At 42.0% G+C, this 21,810-nt stretch overlaps 1 protein-coding gene across 2 annotated transcripts in view; it reads right to left on the reverse strand.

Moving 5' to 3' along the window:
* The window catches only part of casp8 (caspase 8, apoptosis-related cysteine peptidase), a 59,236-nt gene extending 50,275 nt beyond the window's left edge, over window positions 1-8,961 (reverse strand). For both annotated transcript variants that reach the window (XM_034183651.1, XM_034183650.1), the window contains exon 1: window positions 8,810-8,961. The gene's annotated coding sequence lies outside the window, so the exon portion shown is untranslated. The remainder of the gene's footprint in view (window positions 1-8,809) is intronic.
* Between the last annotated feature and the right edge of the window lie 12,849 nt (window positions 8,962-21,810).

A 21,810-nucleotide genomic window follows, 5' to 3' on the forward strand; every position in this document is an offset into this window, starting at 1 on the left:
CTCTGTATGCACCACTCTGCATTTAATCATTAGTGATTGATCTCTGCTCCCCTCCACAGCATGTCTTTTTCCTGGTTCTCTCCCTCAGCCCCAACCAGTCCCAGCAGAAGACTGCCCCTCCCTGAGCCTGGTTCTGCTGGAGGTTTCTTCCTGTTAAAAGGGAGTTTTTCCTTCCCACTGTCGCCAAGTGCTTGCTCACAGGGGGTCGTTTTGACCATTGGGGTTTTTACGTAATTATTGTATGGCCTTGCCTTACAATATAAAGCGCCTTGGGGCAACTGTTTGTTGTGATTTGGCGCTATATAAATAAAATTGATTGATTGATTGACTTAAAGGCAAAAACACACAAAACATTTTTTTATATACAGCTATATAAATTCAGGCATTAAGGGGTTAAACACACGTGTCATTTTTATTCCGTTCATTCATATATTCTCTTTTTAAGGAATTTTGACCAATTTATTTCATCTCATAATTTCAGTATAACTGTCACCGACACGCGCACACGGTGTGAACAGGACGTACCGTTAGAACAGTCCAGAGAGAAATAAAGGCAGCGCCAGTTTAGTTTGTGTAGCGTTTCACTCTGCGCTCAATGCGCTCCTCCCCCGCCCCCCTCTGTCCTCGCAGCCAGCCGACGCACGCACATACACACACACACGCACACACACACACACGCGCGCGGCTGCAGCGATCGGACCCGGTCTTAATTTTAGACGGCTTTAAGCAAAGCCGCACGCTATTTTTTCGGCGTCTTCATCGAAAATTGACCGCTCAAATGACGGCAGGACAGCCGCTGCCTAAAACCTTGGTTCGCTCCCGTCTGCTCCCGTGAATTTTTAATCCCGTACCGTCCCAATCACGTGATAAATAGCAAAGTTGACTCCCATCCCGTGGGATTCCCGAAAAAAATGTCAGTCTCTACTACAAACACACACACTCCATACAGTGGTCTCGCGCACACACTGATATCATGTTTTCCGAATATCCGCTGCATGGAGAGTGGCGGGAAAAACCGAATACGCTTTCTCGCGAGGTGCGAGACAAGACGTGATGTAAATAAAAAACAAAAAGGCAAAGGTCAGGTATTTTGGTTCAGAGCGATGAAAATAAAGAATTTGAAAGTTTTAAACCAAAAGCTACTTGTCCGGTCGAACAAAGATTTGAGCATCTTGCGTGTCTGGTCACATTTTACACTTCTCCCGGACAATCGGACAAGCGTTAATGTCGATCCCTGTTATGGAATAACCCTGTTGTGTCTGATGATTTACGGACGTTCATGCTGGTTATACGGTCACAAATTGAGCTTTAAAAGGAGTAAAACGGCAACCATATAACAGCATGAACATCCGCAAATCATCAGACCCAAGGGGGTTATTCCCATTCCAATCCAATTCCATCGTTGGCAGGGTTTATTTTTCTGTAGGTAATTCAGACGGCGAGGCTTATTGTGAGGAAGCGTCACTCCAACAGCGGTGAGGGCGCGGAGTAATCCATCAAATGTGAAAATCCATCAAATGTGAAACGGTAATTCTGTGTCAGACTCCACATCAATACTTTCGTATGGTAGCTTAAATTCACCCATTTCGGCAGCGTTGTTGGTACACGACTTTCTCTCGCTCTCCGCTAACAGCGCCATTATGACATCTGCATGGTAGCGCACACAGCCGGTATTCTATCGAATTGTGTGTCTCGTCGCATAACTCGACAGATCTGCATCCCGACAATATTCCGCATGCGTGCGCATGTGCAGTTGCAGAGGGATGGCCTGTCATCTCATCAGAACACTGGTCAGGGCATGGAGTAACACATCCCAATGTGAAACGGTTGAATATTTTATACAGTCTGAAATCTCACATGATTAACCAATCAGATTTGTGGAAAAAAGGTAATTGGATTAGAATAGCCTTTATTCACCAAGTATCCACAGAAAACAAGGAATTTGACTTGAGATGCACTCTCTCTGTACGAGATGTATAAATACACACTAAACACTGAATAATTCACAGTAATAAAATATGGAAATTAAATGTGCAAGTAGAATAAAATGTACAATAAGAGAATAAAAATGTGTGAAACAGACAAACAGAAGCTAAGTTGTACAGTGTTGTGAAAAAGTTATTGCCCCTTGAGCTTTCACGTTTGAAATTTTTTAGGACATCAAAAAACAAAACAAAAATTCAGGCTTTTTATATTAAAATTTCTAAAATTCTGCCCTTCAAACACACAGGGAAAAGTAATCTCTACATCATGAATTAAAAGAAATCAAAAATCTAATAGTCAATATGATGGTGTGAATAAGTAAGTCCCCCCTTTAGTATAACACATACAAACCATCACTTTTACATCCAATGTTCTTCAGACAAGTCAGGAGATGGATACATCAACATTTCCAAGACACTGACTATGTCTTGGTTTTTACTTACATCAATTATGTAGAAATGCAAACAGTATGGCATTCTATGTTAAATCTGTGTGGAGCAAACAGTTCTCAGAAACTCATATCCCTGTCACACATGCGGCAATTGAGGCCGAATGGTGTCAGAATGACACATCAGGCCACAACTGAGAAGTATTGAGGTGCGGTCTGAAGACGGACGGACGGCAGTCTCTGAGAAGTCTACAAAATTGGTCCCACTCCACATATTCTGACGGCGTCATAACAGCATTTGAAACGATCTGATGTAGATTGTGATCAGATGGCGCACAAAGTGCACACAGACCGCCATCAGATGTGCATCACATCTCGGCAGCACCAAGAGTGTTTTGAACTGTGCAACACACTCGGGAAAGCAAAGCAAATGGGACCAAATATGTAGACTGCTCAGTGACTCCCGTTCGTCCGTCTGTCTTCAGACCGCACCTCAATACTTGCTGACTGTGGCCGGATGTGTCATTCTGACGCCATTCGGCCTCAATCGGCACATGTGTGATGGGGGTATAAGGGACTGTGTAAGAAGGAAACAAGTAAGGAAAGTCACCAACACCCTCAGACAGCTCTGAGCAAGTTACAGGCTTCTGTGGCTGCGACTGGAGAAATTACACATATTACAAGTTTTGAATTTTGAATCACCAGGGGGTCCTCAGCAGTAATGCCGGTAACGCATTACTTAGTAACGTGTTACTCTAATCTAACCACTTTTTTAGTAACGAGTAATCTAACGCGTTAATCTTTCCAAATGAGTAATCAGATTAAAGTTACTTCTCCAAGTCACTGTGCGTTACTATTATTTTTGCATTGTGGGTCGACAGCAGCATTAAACTTGGTCCGTGGGCAGGAGGTCGGGGTTCGACTGAACTGCCCACTTTAAGCGAGCTGTGAGCTTTTCATCAGCTACGACTCGTCCTCACCTCTTAAAGCGCGGTGAAAACAGCACACCTGCAATGAGCTTTACAAAGTCATTTTTATGCTTTATTTTTCTCCTTTATTTAGAAGTCTGAGTTGAGCCGCTCCGTATCTGCTGCTAAAAACAGCTGATCCTCCGCGACGCGTCAACAACTAACACTAATTTCCACTCAAATGCACCTAAAATCTCTTTCTGAGGACCACATGATGTAAAAACACAATAAAACTTTCTTACCTGTAAATCTGGTCATGTTTTCTGCTTAAATAAATGTTATCCATATTTTGTGCTCAAACGCCAAAGCAGGGGCGAATCCAGATGGAATGGGGGCGTGGGGCAGGGATGTGCCCCCCCCCACAACACCCCTAGGTTAAAGGTCCAGTTTTGAAGCCGTTTTTTTACTACAACTACTAATACTACTTAAAATAATAAGAATTTTGACAAGTAAAATGTTTATAGAGAATTTAAATGTTAGAATTTAATAGTTACATTTATAAGCAATGTAGGTTAGAAATTGCAAGTTTTACTGTTACAGTGCTGTCAACAGTTAAATATGAGATCAAGAAAGATTATTTTACTTTTTATAAAACAAGTATTTATTTTCATTGAAGTGAAGAAAAGGTGACTATAAAGTGAGTTTTGGCAAAACAGGTGTCATTGTCATGTTGAGGTGGCAGAGGGTTGTTGTCGGCAGCTGGGGAAAGTAACTAAAAAAGTAACTAGTAATCTAAGTTACTTTTACAATTGAGTAATCAGTAAAGTAACTAAGTTACTTTTTCAAGGAGTAATCAGTAATCAGTAATTGGATTACTTTATCAAAGTAACTGTGGCAACACTGGTCCCATCGCTGGACTGATAGTATTGCACACCGGGCATTTGCCCGGTGGCCTGATGGCCTACTGGCCTGCTGATTTTTTTTTTTTTTTTAAGAAGTAAAGCGAGCTGTGAGCTTTTCAGCCGCGTTTTTGTTTTTTTTTGGGTTTTTTGTAGCAGCTACGACCTGTCGTCACCTCTTAAAGCGCGGTGATAACAGCACACCTGCACTGAGCTTTACAAAGACATTTTTATGCTTTTTTTCCTCCTTTATTTAGAGCTGAGCTGAGCCGCTCCGTATCTGCACGTTAAAACAGCTGATGCTCCGCGACGTGTCAACAACTAACACTTATTTTCTACTCAAATGCACCTAAACTCTCTTTCTGGGGAGCGCATGATGTGAAAACGCAATAAAACTTTCTGACCTGTAAATCTGGTCATGTTTTCTGCATAAATAAATGTTATCCATTCTTTGTGCTCAAACACCAAAGCAGGGGCAAATCCAGATGTAATGGGGGCGTGGGGCAGAAATGTCCCCCCCTCACAACACCCCTAGATTAAAGGTCCAGTTTTGAAGCCTTTTTTTTACTACAACTACTAATACTACTTAAAATAATAATAATTTCGACAAGTAAAATGTTTAGAGAAAATTTAAATGTTAGAAAAATGTTAGAAAGAATTTAATAGTTACATTTATTAACAATGTAGGTTAGAAATGACAAGTTTTACTGTTACAGTGCTGTCAACAGTTAAATATGAGGTCAAGAAAGAGGTCTTTATTTTACTTTTCATAAAACAAGTATACGAGGTCTGTCAATAAAGTATAGGTCCTTTTTATTTTTTTCAAAAACTACGAGGTCTGTCCGTAAAGAATCGTACCTTTTTATTTTTTTCAAAAACTATATGGATTTCATTCATATGTTTTTACGTCAGACATGCTTGAACACCTCGTGCGCATGCGTGAGTTTTTCCACGCCTGTCGGTGACGTCATTCGCCTGTGAGCACGCCTTGTGGAAGGAGTGGTCCCGCCCCCTCGTCGGATTTTCATTGTCTGGAAATGGCGGAATGAAAAGGACTTTTTTTCCATCAGAATTTTTTCAGAAGCTGTTAGAGACTGGCACCTGGAAACCATTCGAAAAATTTATCTGGCTTTCAGTGAAAATTTTACTGGCTTCACAGAGAATAAGGACTTTAACTACAGGTTTAAGGACCCCTTTAAAGGACGGTCGGTGCGCCGCGCTGCGAGCTGCGACGATGCGGCACAAACCACTGGATCATTTCTAAGCTGATGGCTCTGTGGATACGAGACCGTCGTGTGCTCTTTCTCTGGTTATCACAAGACCTGGACATCAGCCATTTTCCGGCAGATTTCACTTTTAACAAGAGATTTTGTCATGGAAAGCCCCGCGGAAGCTTCGCGCGTCACGACCGATTCGCTGATGAAGCGAGACAAAGGAACACCTCCGTTTCGGAGTGTTAGAGGACAAGTTGGAACATGTCCAGCTCTCCACAAGTTCTTTTATACTCACTCGACTGGTAAGCACTGAAAGCCGAGATAGACATGTCCCAACTTGTCCTCTAAGGGGCTTTCCATGACAAAATCTCTTGTTAAAAGTGAAATCTGCCGGAAAATGGCTGATGTCCAGGTCTTGTGATAACCAGAGAAAGAGCACACGACGGTCTCGTATCCACAGAGCCATCAGCTTAGAAATGATCCAGTGGTTTGTGCCGCATCGTCGCAGCTCGCAGCGCGGCGCACCGACCGTCCTTTAAAGGGGTCCTTAAACCTGTAGTTAAAGTCCTTATTCTCTGTGAAGCCAGTAAAATTTTCACTGAAAGCCAGATAAATTTTTCGAATGGTTTCCAGGTGCCAGTCTCTAACAGCTTCTGAAAAAATTCTGATGGAAAAAAGTCCTTTTCATTCCGCCATTTCCAGACAATGAAAATCCGACGAGGGGGCGGGACCACTCCTTCCACAAGGCGTGCTCACAGGCGAATGACGTCACCGACAGGCGTGGAAAAACTCACGCATGCGCACGAGGTGTTCAAGCATGTCTGACGTAAAAACATATGAATGAAATCCATATAGTTTTTGAAAAAATAAAAAGGTACGATACTTTACGGACAGACCTCGTATATGGATTTCATTCATATGTTTTACGTCAGACATGCTTGAACCCTCGTGCGCACGCGTGAGTTTTTCCACACCTGTCGGTGACGTCATTCGCCTGTGAGCACGCCTTGTGGGAGGTGTGGTCCAGCCCCCTCGTTGGAATTCCTTTGTCTGAGAAGTTGCTGAGAGACTGGCGCTTTGTTTGATCAAAATTTTTTCAAAACCTGTGAGGCACATCGAAGTGGACACGGTTCGAAAAATTCAGCTGGTTTTCGGTGAAAATTTTAATGGCTGATGAGAGATTTTGAAGTGATACTGTCACTTTAAGGACTTCCCACGGAGCGGGACGTCGCGCAGCCCTCCCAGGCGCCGTTGTCAGCCTGTTTCAAGCTGAAAACCTCCACATTTAAGCCTCTGTTGACCCGGGACGTCGTGAGAGAACAGAGAAGTTTCAGAAGAAGTCGGTTTCAGCATTTTATCCGGATATTCCACTGTTAAAGGAGATTTTTTTAATGAAAAACGTGCAGATGGATTGCAGCGACGGATTGCAGCGTCGGCTTGCAGCCGCTGCGACGCGCCGCCACAGGAAAAACACCTCCGTGTTGATAACCATTTGTAAAATCCAGGCGGCTTTTGATGGCTTTCAGTGGAGTGAGTATCTGAGAAATTGTTTAACAGCTGGGCATGTTCCAACTTGTCCTTAAGGCTTCCAACGGAGGTGTTTTTCCAGTGGCGGCGCGTCGCGGCGGCTGCGAGCTGACGCTGCAATCCGTTCACACGAAAAAATTTTGATCAAACAAAGCACCAGTCTCTCAGCAACTTCTCAGACAAAGGAATTCCAATGAGGGGGCTGGACCACACCTCCCACAAGGCGTGCTCACAGGCGAATGACATCACCGACAGGCGTGGAAAAACTCACGCATGCGCACGAGGGTTCAAGCATGTCTGACATAAAAACATATGAATGAAATCCATATAGTTTTTGAAAAAAATTAAAAGGACCTATACTTTATTGACAGACCTCGTATATTTTCTTTGAAGTCAAGAAAGGGTGACTATAAAGTGAGGCAGGGACCACTACGGTCATGATGGTAAGTGAAGGTTAACTTCAGCTATTAATTGATGAACAGCAACCTAACTTGTTCATAAATCAGACATCTGTATGTGAGAGAGACATTCTGATCTTCTGGTCCGAAGTAAAGTGCTGTCTAACTGGGTCACTCAGATATGAATTAAGGTTGGATATTATTTTCGTTCGTGCTAACTCTGCCAGTCACGTAACCTAACCTAGCAATGTAACCTGTGCAAATGGTGTGCATGGATAGCTACCATGCTGTCGCTGCCAGGTTGTTTCTTTATTCTTTATTCTATTTGTGTGACGGTCATGCGTCGGTCATACGAAGTATGCTGTTTTGCACAGTCTGCGGTGCAGTGGCGTGGTATAACGGCATCCCTGTCTAAAATGTATTTTCCCAAGTCCTGGCATAATTTCACATACCTAACATTTTACTTTAAATTGAGAGTCATTCTCTAAGTTGATTAGCAACACAAATTGGTAATAAAAGAAATCCTTGATGTTACTTGTAGCTTGTAGTGAGATAGACAACTGTCTCCATCTTGTGGCCTTTTTGTGTATTGCAGTTCAAAAGTTCAACCTTTGTATCCAGTCACTGGTCCAGTCATCCAGTCATTTCTTGCTTTATATGATGAATTGTATCACACAAGTAATGATATATTATTTATAGTATAGCCTACAGTATTTCTATAACAAATGTTTTTATATAATTTCTATTTCTAAATTTAAATAACAAGGCTGAATGAAATGACAGCTTATTATGTCTAAAAAGTAATGTGACCTACTGTCAATAGATCGTACTTTTGATAAGCCTATGATAACTGTATTTCGGGAGAACTTTTCATAATGCTTCCTATAGTGTTAAAATGTATGTGTGTCCTGGTGCACATTGATCGGTTAAGGGACCAAAAAAAAAAAAAAAAAAAAAAACACTGTCACAGCAGGCTTAATTTTTTTTCCCCCTTCGATACCTGGTGGTAGCCTGGTCTTGGTTAAAAATGCCCGGCCTGAAAAATTTCCCCAGTCCAGCCCTGACTGGTCCTCAGCTACAATTTGCCAGAAGGTAAATCAGAGATTCAAGCCTAAATTTGATCTGTGTTGTTGGAAGAAAATTCTGCTCTACTCCACTATGAAGCTCAACCTCGACTATAATTACATGACAATAAAAGCTAAAGGCCTCCAAAATTCCCGAATACATCGTGTGGAATGAATTGCATAATGAGTCTGGAGCTTTGAAGCATTCTCAAAGCTATTATATATTATATTCTCTTATCTCTTTGGACAAATACGTAATGATGACGTCACGTTTCACCACGAACATTTCCAACTAACTCGCATTTTCAGATAACGCCTTACATGAGGAAAACCGTGACTAAATATATGTGGTAAATACACAGACGTCCCTTTTACAGTCACTTAGATTCAATCTGTGGACTTTAGGAAACAAAAAAAAAATAACTTACCACTGAGGAGTCGCCTCTCAGCATACGCTCAAGAAGTAAATATACACCTTTTTATCTTTACAGTTTTTCTTTTAAAGAGAAAAATTAGCATAAGTTGCGTTAAAAGTTTTAACTTCACTCTGACAGCCCGGCGATACTCATGCCTCTTTCACTTTCAGCGGAACGGAAAAAGAAAAAAGAAAAAAGAAAAAAAAAAACTTCAGCGGAACCTTTCAAAATAAAACACTGCATAGTGTAAATATTAATCTGCAAGACTGACCATGAAGTCCATATTTTATCACTTTTGATGCAGCATCGTCATCTATTAGATAATGTAACATCTCGCATTTTGTTTAAAACCTTTGCTTTTTTTTTTAAAGGTCGCTTTCTTACATGACAGCTAACCCACCTGTATATGGAGGATTAAACCTGCCATTATGGGCAGCGCAGTCTCGTTTGACGGCAGGTATTAAAGGGGTAAAATATGACACATTTTACGTAATTTCTTTCTTCCGGGGACAGAAACACAGTGCTTATGCTGAATTTTGGGGTAAATTACAAGGTGAAATCACAGTGAAAACGCAAAGAAAAAAAGTGATGATGCGGTGGAAAGTGGACATGTGTTATGGTTTGTTCATGACCCAGAGCACAAACATGTCGAGGCAGTTGTGCAGGTGAGAGACCACTGGTTAGCTGTGTAGGCTAACACTTACTGACATGAACTCTCCTATTTGCCTCGTCTTCCCTTCTCCACTGAGAACCGAAAAAAAATGCACTTTTCGCGACTGCTTTGGTGATTGCAGCCGAAAACAAAACATTACACTAATTCCCGGGTGGAGTATGGAGTGTCAGCACAAACCATTTGGAGGATGGAGGTTTCAGCAGAAACCACTTTAAACCGGTGTCACAGAAAAATTGGTCCACCCTGCTTCCACTGCGCATGTGTCATTTCAGAGTTCAGCAGCTCGTCTAAGGCAGAGTGTTTCTGTGTAGGCTCTCAGTTGTCCAGGTAGTTTCCATAGTAGAGAAGCTTGAATCTTCGACTGGACTGGGTTGCTTGACGTGAGGACGTTTCGCTTCTAATTGCAGAAGCTTCCTCAGCTAAATTTCTTGCTCTGGTAGTCTGACCTGGCCTTCACAGAAACATTTTGTGACCAACTGTGGGCATGAGGCCCTTGCACTGGTACGTAAGTTGGAAAAGACTGCTAAAAAGATAGCTAACTTTAGAAACCACTTAAGATTTAACCTGAGATACAAACAAAACAGCGTTATTCTGAAAAGCATGAAGCAAAAGGCACTAGAAGCAGGTCACACAGCAGAAAGGATCCAGCACAGTTACAGGTGAGCTCAAAGGTTTACATACCCTGGCAGACTTTTTTTTTTTTTTTTTGCCCATTTTTCAGAAAATATGAATGATAACACAAAACCTTTTTTTTTCATTCACAGTTAGTGGTTGGGTGAGGCCATTTATTGTCAAACAAGCAGGTTTACTCTTTTTAAATCATAATGACAAGAGAACTACCCAAATGAACCTGATTCAAAGTTTACATCCCCCTGTTCTTAATACTGTGTATTGCCCCCTTTAACATCAACGACAGCTTCGAGTCTTTTGTAGTAGTTGTGGACGAGGCTCTCTGATGGTAAAGTTGCCACTGAATATGTTTTGGACTTTATTTACATCAATTACAAAGAAATACAAACAATATGGCACTCTATGGTAAATCTGTGTGGAGTAGACAGCTCTCAAAAACTGAGTGACTGTGCAAAAAGTAGAAGAGTGAGGAAAGCCACCAAGACACCCTGACAACCCAGAAGTTATAGGCGTACGTGGCTGTGATTGGAGAAATTATGCACAGTGCAAGCTTTGCATTTTGTAACACCAGTTATCCATCTTCATGATGAAGTGGTATAGAGGAGGCTATTCTTAAAAAGAAGACCTGAAAGTTTAGCTACAAATTGCCAGAAGGTACAGCTGAGATGCAAGCCTGGATATGATCTGTTTTGGTGAAAGAAAATCCTTGTCTGCACTACTCCACTATGAAGCTAAGAGTAGTGATGTAAAATATCTATATAAAGCAAAGTGTAAAATACATGGCTACAATTTGTGGGGAAAAGAAAGCACTGAAATGCCGTAGGCTATAACCTGGTAAATCAGATTGGCAAAACACTTTCAAAATGTGAAAATTTACCAAAACTTTGAAGACAGTGTAAGGTTATCAGCTGTTTCTCAGTAATCATACTTCTCCAAACACACACACACACACAAAACAAACAAACAAACAAAAAAGATCATTATGAACCTTTCATCACTTTCATATCATATTTGTCCATTTAGTGAGCTGTTATTCACTTAATTTGATGAAATTTTGATGCATTGCCTAGTTATTTTTGACAAGAAAGTATTGCTGTCATGAGTGAATTTCATGCAGACTAATATTTAGACTAATAATTTTAGACTAATATTTAATCATGATGGCAGCACGGTGGCTTAGTGGTTAGCACTGTTGCCTCAGAGCGAGAAGGTTGTGGGTTCGATTCCGTGGTCTTTCTGTGTGGAGTTTGCATGTTCTCCCCGTGTTTGCGTGGGTTTCCTCCGGGTGCTCCGGTTTCCTCCCACATCCAAAGACATGCAGGTAAGGTGGATTGGAATCTTTAAAACTGTCCGTAGGGGTGTGTGTGGGTGTGTCTGTGTTTGTTTGTCTATTTGTGGCCCTGCGACAGACTAGCGTCCTGTCCTGGGTGTACCCCGCCTCGCGCTCTATGACTGCTGGGATAGGCTCCAGCCCCCCGTGACCCTTAATTGGACTAAGCGGTAGAAGATGGATGGATGGATTTAATCATGATTAGTATGGTAAGAGTATATTAAGATTTAAGTTACGTAAGTTATGTCACTTCCACTGATGCCCTCAGAAACTAACCTTCCCTCACTTAGTCTCAGGGACAGACATTTAAAGCTGTTCTGCAGAAACCCTCTTTACATATGTGAAAGATAACAAGACCAGAAATGTTGTTTAGAAAGAAGCTTTAACACAGACATCCCTGCTAATAAACTAATTTCCATAAAATTTTCTTGATTAGTTCTAATATCACTTTATATTTTTCCATTCCATAGGGATGAGTATCAATGCACAAATAAATAAATAAATGTATGAATTAAATCCCTGATTATCAAATAAATGTGGCGCTTCATTTGAAAATAAATCTTAAAATAGCCTTTGCAGTGGAGGAATTGAACAATGGATAAATAAAATGGATTAATTTATTTAACACATTATTTACTTCTCTGAAATTATTTTCTATTTAGATCGATTTCTGTTATTTTTTCTGATTTATTAACTGCCTTATTCATTTCCATGTTTATTTATTTTCTCCTACCCCATATTCATTGCCTGTGCCTTTTTACTGCTACTTGATGCCTTCTAATTTTTTTGCTCCTGCAGTATGTTTGCAGATCAGCACTCACACTCACTCATCTTCAACCGCTTAGTCCAATTAAGGGTCGCGGGGGGCTGGAGCCTATTCCAGCAGTCATAGAGCTTGAGGCGGGGTACACCCAGGACAGGATGCCAGTCTGTCACAGGGCCACAAACAGACAAACAAACAAAGTCACACCCACTTGCACACCTATGGATAATTTAAAGAGTCCAATCCACCTGACCTGCATGTCTTTGGATGTGGGAGGAAACCGGAGCACCCGGAGGAAACCCACGCAAACACGGGGAGAACATGCAGAAAGGCCACAGGTGGGAATTGAACCCATGACAGTGACTAAGTCACTGTGCTGCCCACAGATCAGCACATCAATGGGAATTTACTGAGACCACATCTCCCCCTTCTCACATTTTTACAGAATGAAATCACCCTATGATGGATTCTGCTTGTTTACAAGTTACGTGCTATCAAGAGACCTGTCATCCCATCTTTTCAAAGGTCTGAATTAGAATGATGGGTAATTTTTTGCAACAAGACTTGACAGAGCACTCCCTTTGGCCAGCATGCAGCACAGCAACCATCCAGAGTCTATTTTATTCACACAGATCATCAATAGGGTGCATCAGCCTCACTTTGTTTAAAGTGAAGTATTTTAATATATATTATTTTAAAACTGGTGAAAGAAATGAGGAGAACACATCATTTAGATGTGATTGCTTTGCTTTATTACTTCTGATTAGTTTAAAATTTTAAGTCATTTTAAACTTCAAACTCAAAGACATTTTTATTTATATTTAATGACCTCTACTGTACTGCCATGGCCCAACAGGGGGATGTAGCCCACACTTTAGGAAGCACTGCTAATGACCTTGATGACAACATCCTTTGATATCACTGGAATGACTGTGTCAAATGAAAAGTTGTGTTGAGAAACTCGGATGAGGAGTATCACTTATCTTGTGAGGGAACTTCAGCCACAACATTTTGGCAGTGTGACACTGTCAGGTTTGACCTCAGCTAGACATACAAGAAAAAACCAGACAGAGGGTGAGGCTGTAAGGACCGGCCAGGTCGAGAATTCACTCACCGGGACTTTCCTTCGGTCTCCCTATGGAGCCGGCCGTCGACGGGCTACGGTCTGTCATCCTCTGGTCACAGCAGACGGGTATGTTGACATCCGGGTCACGGCACCAAAAAATATGTGTTGTGAAAGTGTCGTGACACGGACCCACAACAGGGGGCGTTAATGAACGGACAATGGATAAGCCAAAAAGTAACAATTTAATGTTGTGAATCACACAACGATGTACAAACAATAACAATACAGTGACTGTCAATCATACACCAGGTGACGTGTGGGCAGGCTCAACGATAGAAGACGCCTGGCGAGAGAAAAGCCAGATCCACACAGCTTCCACCGCCAACGGAGCTGAAGAACACCGGAGCCGCCAAGCCCTGCGCCCCAGGTGGCCGCTGTCTTCAGCAGTCAGACCCGGTACTGCTGGCACAGAACAGAGACAGTCCAGATGAGTGTGAGGTCGCACACTCAGTAATCCCACAGTCTGTATTCAGTAAAGGAGGGAGAACCTCCACCTCCAATCACACACTCGTGCAGCTCCTGAGATAACCACTTATCTGGGTGGGGTGTGAGGCGAAGCCATCGCAGTCCACACCAAACGCCAACTCCACAGACAGGGTATCCGTCCCAGGAAAACGGCTGCAAAAAGAGATCAGACTAATACTCGAATTTTAGTCAGCAGAGAAAATTACCTGAATGGTAGTTGATTTCTCAGCGGGGAGGTGGAGTTGCAGTCCGGCCTTTATGGTGGTGGTGATGAGTAGTGGATGAGTGACAGCTGGTACGGTTGATGAGTGACAGCTGTCACTCCTGGTCGCTCCGACGCCCTCTCGTGCTTGAAGCCCGCACTTCAAGCAGGGTGCCATCTTTTGGTGGTGGGCCAGCAGTACCTCCTCTTCAGCGGCCCACACAACATGTCAGGTTTGACCTCGGCTAGACATACAAGAAAGAACCAGATAGAGAGTTGGGATGTCTTTAGTGAGCTTTGCAAGGGAGAGAAACAGCAGAGGCTGGCAGCTTCGTGCAGCTTCTCCAACTGTCATATCCTTGCGAGGCTCTTTTATTGTATAAGGAAAACAAAGATAAAAGAGGAGTGAGTTACAACATGTACTTATTAGTCATACGTTTGTAATCAACTGAATCATTCATTGTGCCATTAGTCATGTGCAGATACGTTTGCAAACAACTGAATCATTCCTGATCTTAGGTACAAAGTGAGTGGTTTTGCTGAAGCTTGCTAAAAACTATAAACAGGCTGCAGCTGTGACTATCTAAAAGAAAACAGTTTGCAGATTTTTAACATACAGAAAGAACAATTTGCAAATGAGCAGATGTTAATCGGTGATAATAAATGATAAACAGTATAATTTATCTAACATATCCCTCCTGTTTTATCATTTATTACATCTCAACCACATCCAATACATTAATCACAACCACTTGTTAAGAACATTTTCAGTTGTAACATCATAGACGAATGCGGAGATGAATATAGTAACCAAAAACAGGAAGGCAAAATGACAGTGAACCAATGATAAAGAATTTGAATCATTATGTGGTGTCTCTGATTGTTTCCTGGGCGGTGTCAGAACCTCAGGAATATCAAACTCGTAATCAGGTGGTTGATAGGCTGGGCATCTGCATATGGCGATTAGCGGACATCATACTCTGGTTCCTGCTCAATATCATCGGTCGACAATGGTTGGAAATGGGTAGCCTCTCGATGGAGGTCTCGCTGTATGACATTACATTGGACAAAGGCGTTGGAGACTAATTTTACAATCATGGAACAGAGGCAAGGCACTATGCAGCAAAATAAGAGTGCAAAAACTGCAACAATGATCAACAGAGGGGTTAAAGCTCGTAGTAGAAGTTGCCACCAACTTCCTGATGTAAACCATGACCAGAAACTCCAGCTAGGTGATGACATTGTTGCTTGGACAGAGTCACGGACCTCTGTCATCTCTTGTCGGGCGCGGGTGATGGCACCTCCGTCAGCTGTGTTGTCCGGGATAAAGGTACAGCACGCTGTGCCCACTAAAGCACACACTCCACCAGAGGGTGCGGTCAGCTGATCAAGAACCGTACGGTTTTGTAGTACCATCAGTCGCAGGGCCCTAATTTCCTCGGTGGTTGCGTTGGCCATCTCAAGTGTGGAGTTCATGAACTGCAGAAACTTCCAGCGGGTGAACTCAACTTCTAGAGCTACGAGGTTGACCCCAACATGTGGAAGCATGCCGAATAGTGACCTCCATCCCTGATTAAATATTCTTTTATCACTAGGAATATGGCTGGTATCAGACAGTTCTCGTTTAATGCGAACATTATGTGGTTCAGGGAACTTGACGGTGGCTTTGGACCATTGATCTTTAGAAATATGTACTACTGGTTCGCGTAAATTAATCATTCCACATCTTCCACCCCAATTGGGGTGAGCGTAAACATTGGTCCCGCATAGCCAATAATAATCAGTGAGGGCTCTAGTGCCCTTCTGGGTTGGCACTATGGCTGCACAGTAACAGCGCTTAACGTAAGGGGCCTGGGTGGTGTTATACCAGAAATGGTCTGCGTCCCTGACGAGGTGAGCCTTATTCCACTGGGTGTTATCTGTTTACAGGTTTTATTTCTGTCGCATTCATTTTTTGCTGTTTGATTTACATAATCACAGAAGGTGTAGGTTAAATTGCAGGAGTGAGGTGGGAGCCACCCAAGCAGGTTTGAGCCATTCCCAATTACGCAATAATCAAAGCTATGATAAGGCTTTAAATCAGTTATCAGTAGGGGGTCCTGCACCTGGGGCCATGATAACATAGGAGGTAAACCGGAACCGGTACAGTTCTTTCCCTCCAAGGGAGACACAATGGTTTTGTTCAGAGGTACAGAATAATTTCCTGGGTAGGTTGACAGGCCTATCAAACAATCAGTATTAGCTTGAGACGTTGGAGTTGCATGTAGTCCATTATGTGTGGTGGAAACAGGCATATGTGTACAGACATGACAGTTGGTACAGTTCACTAGATGTGAAGTGTAATTTACGTAGCGCCACCACATGTTGGTGTGGTAAGGATGTTGTGGTTCATCAGGGTGGTCTATGTATCGTATTTCTCTTCGGGTGAGAGGTTGAACGGGAGCTGATTCATCAGGAGCGTTTCAGACGGAGGAGGTCGTTCCCACATCTGCCAGAAGAGGTGTCCCAGTAGACAGAAACATGCTAAGATCACAACACACCAGACTGTCTGCCAGACTCGCCCACAACCACGGCGCTTGGCATGTGGGTTGGGTGTACTCTGCGGATCAGTCATTGGTGCTAGGCCACAGCGTCAGCTATAGACCACTCTAAGTGAGTAAGGATCTCCCTGCTTCACTGACGCTGAGACGAGACACCACTATACGGTGAATCCCCTTTGTAGTCAGACTTCCCCTTACTCGTTTGTGGTAATAGGCACACACTGCAGCTTACAGTGACTTAGATGTATCCATGATGGTCTTTCAACGATCTTCACGGCTGTTGGTGTGATCAGCAACACTTGGAACGGGCCTTCCCACCGTGGGCTGGACCAGTTTTTCCTTTTTATAACCTTGATAAAAAGAACTGTTTAAGTAAGAATTCATTAATTCAGTTGTAGAACTGCTTCAATTAAAATATTGGCTTTAGATAATCCTCCGTTAGGTTGTAGGATTACTTCGCTAAAAGCAGAATCAGTGTAAGTCAAAGAATTAGACAATTGTCATTAATTAGAATCCAAATGAATTTGATTTTAGAGATGTGTTATCTCAATTTATTAAAGTGAAGGAGTTAATCACTAACACTGTTTTTTCAATTGGAATCAGCATCATACCAGCTTAATCAGTTTAATAAGTTTCACTGATCACTGTCAAGTATTCACACAAGGAAGCTGGTCAACTATTTACAAGTTCGGCTCAATGCCTTTGAAGCCGAAAAGGATGCAATACGATCCTCCACCTGTAGGTGGGATCACTTGTTCAATAGGCTTGGAGTCTCAAGGAGGGCTTCCTGTTCTGTCCGAAGTTCCAAGCGGGCTTTTTTATCGACACTTTGAGAAGAAATAAATTCTTCTGGCTGCTTTGGTCTGGTCTACGACTGTGTTAAAGCACTGCAACCTTTTACAATGCTCTTCAACAGGGGCTTGGTGACTTTCTAAAGTTTTCCGAGTGAGTTAGCAGAGTTAGCTTAGCGTAGCGTGGCCTAGCTTAGCCCATGTGCTGTCGTGCTGTTAAATTTTATCGTGTTACATTTAAAGTCGGTAGGCGGACTCGACGTTTCTGTTCGTTAGCTTCCCTTCAATTGATCGACGTTAGTTTGCGCTGACGAATTTAATCGTTTCTTATTTTAAAGGTAAGTTAGCTCGCGTGTTAGCGGCTAATAGTTGTTTGGCTGCTTTTTAGCACGCCGATATGAGACTGTAGCTTGTCACAGGTCATAAATCACGTTCGCTTTCCAGCTTGGCTGAAGCGGATACTTGAGGAGACTAAAAGAATTCACTTTTGTGTTTTCAAACATAAAAGTTTGACGCGTCCGTCCACAAAACATTTAAATTTGCTCAGAGCACACAGACGTTCTTTGAACTTTAAACGACACATTTAAATGTGGGTAAAAATAAAGCGTTTAACTGGAAAAGACGCAAATTATTAGGTAAAATAACAGCTTTTTACTGGATAGTCAGTTAGTGTTATTTGTGGCTTTGTTTCATTCAGAAAAAGTTTTAAGAAAACGTCTCATTGTCTTGTGGGTTGTTTTTTTACGCAGATCAAACATTTCTTGCAGTATGTTTGTGCATAAACATTGAATCAGAAAGTTGAAAAAACACGATTTACTTGTGATACCATCCCTCCTGTGGACACATGGCTCTGTCCATGTGTAACCATAGCAGCGGTATCAAACAAGGATTTTGGCAGGATAGGTTTTTCCTGGTAAATGTACAAATCATCGCGAAAGAGAGCACCTTTTGTCAACCATGAATGTTTTCATTGTGTGAGGCGTCATGGCGTGATTTAAGTACATCAAGGTCAATGGTGTTTTGGCGACAGTATCAGCTAAACGGTTGCCATTGGAAACAATCAGTACCTTTAGTGTGTGCTGCACATCTGCAAAGTGCAATCAGTTCTGCAGATGTGTGACAGCAGCTGACGTGCTTCAACAATGTGGTAAGGCGATTTCACAACAGCATAAAAAAAAAAACACTATCATGTCAGGAAACTCTACTTTTCAAAGTTTTACTACAGTCAATATTTCTGAAGGATTTTTTTGTCAATTTCTCAGAAGAAAAAAAAAATCATTTTTCACACTCACTTTAACAATAACTTCAGGATGGAGTGCATGCTGTAAATCAGTCAATTGCTTTACAGCCTTTCTGAAGTAGGCATGAAGCCTGTGTCATGTCCGTCAGGTCCAGCGAGTATCTAATTGCTTCTGTGGCGTCATAAAATATGTCATCTGTAGTCAGTCTGACCACTTTCATTCCTCCTGAAGTTGGGAGGATGCCAATCTTTAGACTTTGTAACAAGTCACGTCCCAGGAGATTCACTGGACATGTTGGAGAAAAGACAATGGGTTTGTTTATTTCACGGTGGGTGTCTGGATCAGCAATGTTCACTGGTTTCAACATTACTTCTTGTTTAGTCATACCATTAGCTGATTTCACATAAATTTTATTGTGTGACTCTTGCTTTAGGAGCAGTGTTCACTGTTCCACATGCGCCCGTATCACACAAGAACTCAAACGGAGAACCGTTTACCACCAAAGTGATGGTGGGTTTGTCTTTCATACTCTATTGTCCATGCTCCACAAATGTCCACTGAATCCAAATTGTCATTGTCAGAGTTATCCTGCCTGTTAGTTGGTGTGACAGGAATGTCATCTGATTTAAATGCTGCAGTTTTTTGCAGCTTCTAGTCTTTTCAAAGGGAGGGGCTGATGGAGTGGGGCCCTTCCTTTGAGATGGACCTTTGGTTGAAGCAATAACATCATAATTTGTTTTACATTGGAATTTGGTTTTAATACGCCCATTAAGTGCTTCAACCTGTTCATCTAGTATATTATATATATTAGTATATTAAATTCTATCAATTTTTGGTCTTTTCTCACTCCCTCCTTCTTTCTTGCTGCTTCCGCAGTTATTTTGTCTGATAGTGTCTCACACTCCGACACAATCAGTTTGCCCTCGAAGTCGTGTTTTCTCTTCCATTTTTCCACATATTCCTGTCCTGGATCGCATTTTATCATAAATTTAACATCACCTTCAGGTGAATTGTTTTTTGTGCAACAATAGCAACACGATTGTGTATTCCCCATTTTGGTCGTCTGTGGGTGTTGATTCCTAGGGAATCCTAAACAGACAATTTATTTTCTCCCCTTGTACTGTTTGGTTAACAGTTTAGCTGGAAAGCATCATTACTTCAACCTCCCGGAGAAGGTGAATGATCTTACCTAATGTATCTTTCCAGTTACGTCGTTCATCACAAACAGGTGTGGTGCAAATGAATGATTTCACAATTTACAGAGACTCTTCGTTTTTGTCCCCTGGAATGGGGGATGTCAGGAGTCCAGTGCTTCAATTGTCTGTCATTCCATTTATACAGGTCACATTCATAAAAATCACTTTCATTCGTTTAGACAGCTGTATTTTGTCGCATCCTGTTGTAAAATCCTGCGTAAATTTGATCACTATTACTTTTCACACTCTTAGACGTCTTTTGATGTTATGTTGATGGTATTTTGCTAGTACTTTGATCTTATAGTGGTCTTTGATCTTAATTTGGTTATATAGTGGACTTTGATGTTCTGGCGTAACCCTGTCACGTCTTTTTAACAGTCACCCTGTAACTGTTTTCTTTGGTCATATAGTGGACTTTTTGTTCTGACATGACCGTGTCATGTCTTTTTAACAGTTACCCTGTAACTGTTTTCTTTGGTCATATAGTGGACTTTTTGTTCTGACATGACCGTGTCATGTCTTTTTAACAGTTACCCTGTAACTGTTTTCTTTGGTCATATAGTGGACTTTTTGTTCTGACATGACCCTGTCATGTCTTTTTAACAGTCACCCTGTAACTGTTTTCTAATTTGACCCTGTCAAATTTGAACTTAGTCCTGACCTTGTTAGTCCATATAAGATTTTACTGACATGACCCTGTCGCGTCATTAACAGTCACCCTGTAACCGTTTTCTAATTTGACCCTGTCAAATTTGACCTCAGTCCTGACCCTGTTAGACCATAAAAGAATTTACTTACTCATCTGTCTGGTTCGTTGATTTTTTTCCTGTTCGGATGTCGTCAATCCACCGCTGCGGCCAGAGGGTGAGGCTGTAAGGACCGGCCAGGTCGAGAATTCACTCACCGGGACATTCCTTCGGTCTCCCTATGGAGCCGGCCGTCGACGGGCTTCGGTCTGTCATCCTCTGGTCACAGCAGACGGGTATGTTGACATCCAGGTCACAGCACCAGAAAATATGTCAGGATTGACCTCGGCTAGACATACGAGAAAGAACCAGACAGAGAGTTGGGATGTCTTTAGTAAGCTTTGCAAGGGAGAGAAACAGCAGAGGCTGGCAGCTTCGTGCAGCTTCTCCAACTGTGATATCCTTGCGAGGCTCTTTTATTGTATAAGGAAAACAAAGATAAAAGAGGAGTGAGTTACAACATGTACTTATTAGTCATACGTTTGTAATCAACTGAATCATTCATTGTGCCATTAGTCATGTGCAGATACGTTTGCAAACAACTGAATCCTTCCTGATCTTAGGTACAAAGTGAGTGGTTTTGCTGAAGCTTGCTAAAAACTATAAACAGGCTGCAGCTGTGACTATCTAAAAGAAAACAGTTTGCAGATTTTTAACATACAGAAAGAACAATTTGCAAATGAGATGTTAATCGGTGATAATAAATGATAAACAGTATAATTTATCTAACAGACACGTCATTAAATGGACTGCATTTATATAGCACATTTCCATCTGCATCAGACGCTCAAAGCGTCTTTACAACTAATGCCTCACATTCAAGGCGCTCACTACCGGGAGCAATAGGGGATTAAAGACCTTGCCCAAGGGCCCTTAGTGATTTTCCAGTCTGGCTGGGATTTGAACCAAGGATCTTCTGGTCTCAAGCCCAATGCCTTAACCACTAGACCATTACCTCCCCAGTTGCCAATTGAAGCATCAAAGACAATAGGGCTACACATCTACAAATTTTGATAGTTCCAACATATTTGATAAAATGCCTAATCCCTAGACAGCCATATTGTTATTTGTCTCTTGTCTGCCCCCATTTATTAAGTATCACCTACAGCAGACCCGGTCACCCAGCCCAGGTCCACATTGGGATTTGGTACAAATTTTACACCGGATGCCCTTCCTGATGCAAGTCCAGTTTTACCCAAAGAAACTCACACAGCCCTGATCTTTCAAGTGGTCTCCCATCCAATAACTAATTAAGACCTACCCTGCTTAGCTTGTGAGACCCAACAGGGTCAGACATCCACAAAGCAGCG

The sequence above is a fragment of the Thalassophryne amazonica genome, chromosome 12, assembly GCF_902500255.1.
Source record: "Thalassophryne amazonica chromosome 12, fThaAma1.1, whole genome shotgun sequence".
In the NCBI taxonomy this organism is placed as follows: domain Eukaryota; kingdom Metazoa; phylum Chordata; class Actinopteri; order Batrachoidiformes; family Batrachoididae; genus Thalassophryne; species Thalassophryne amazonica.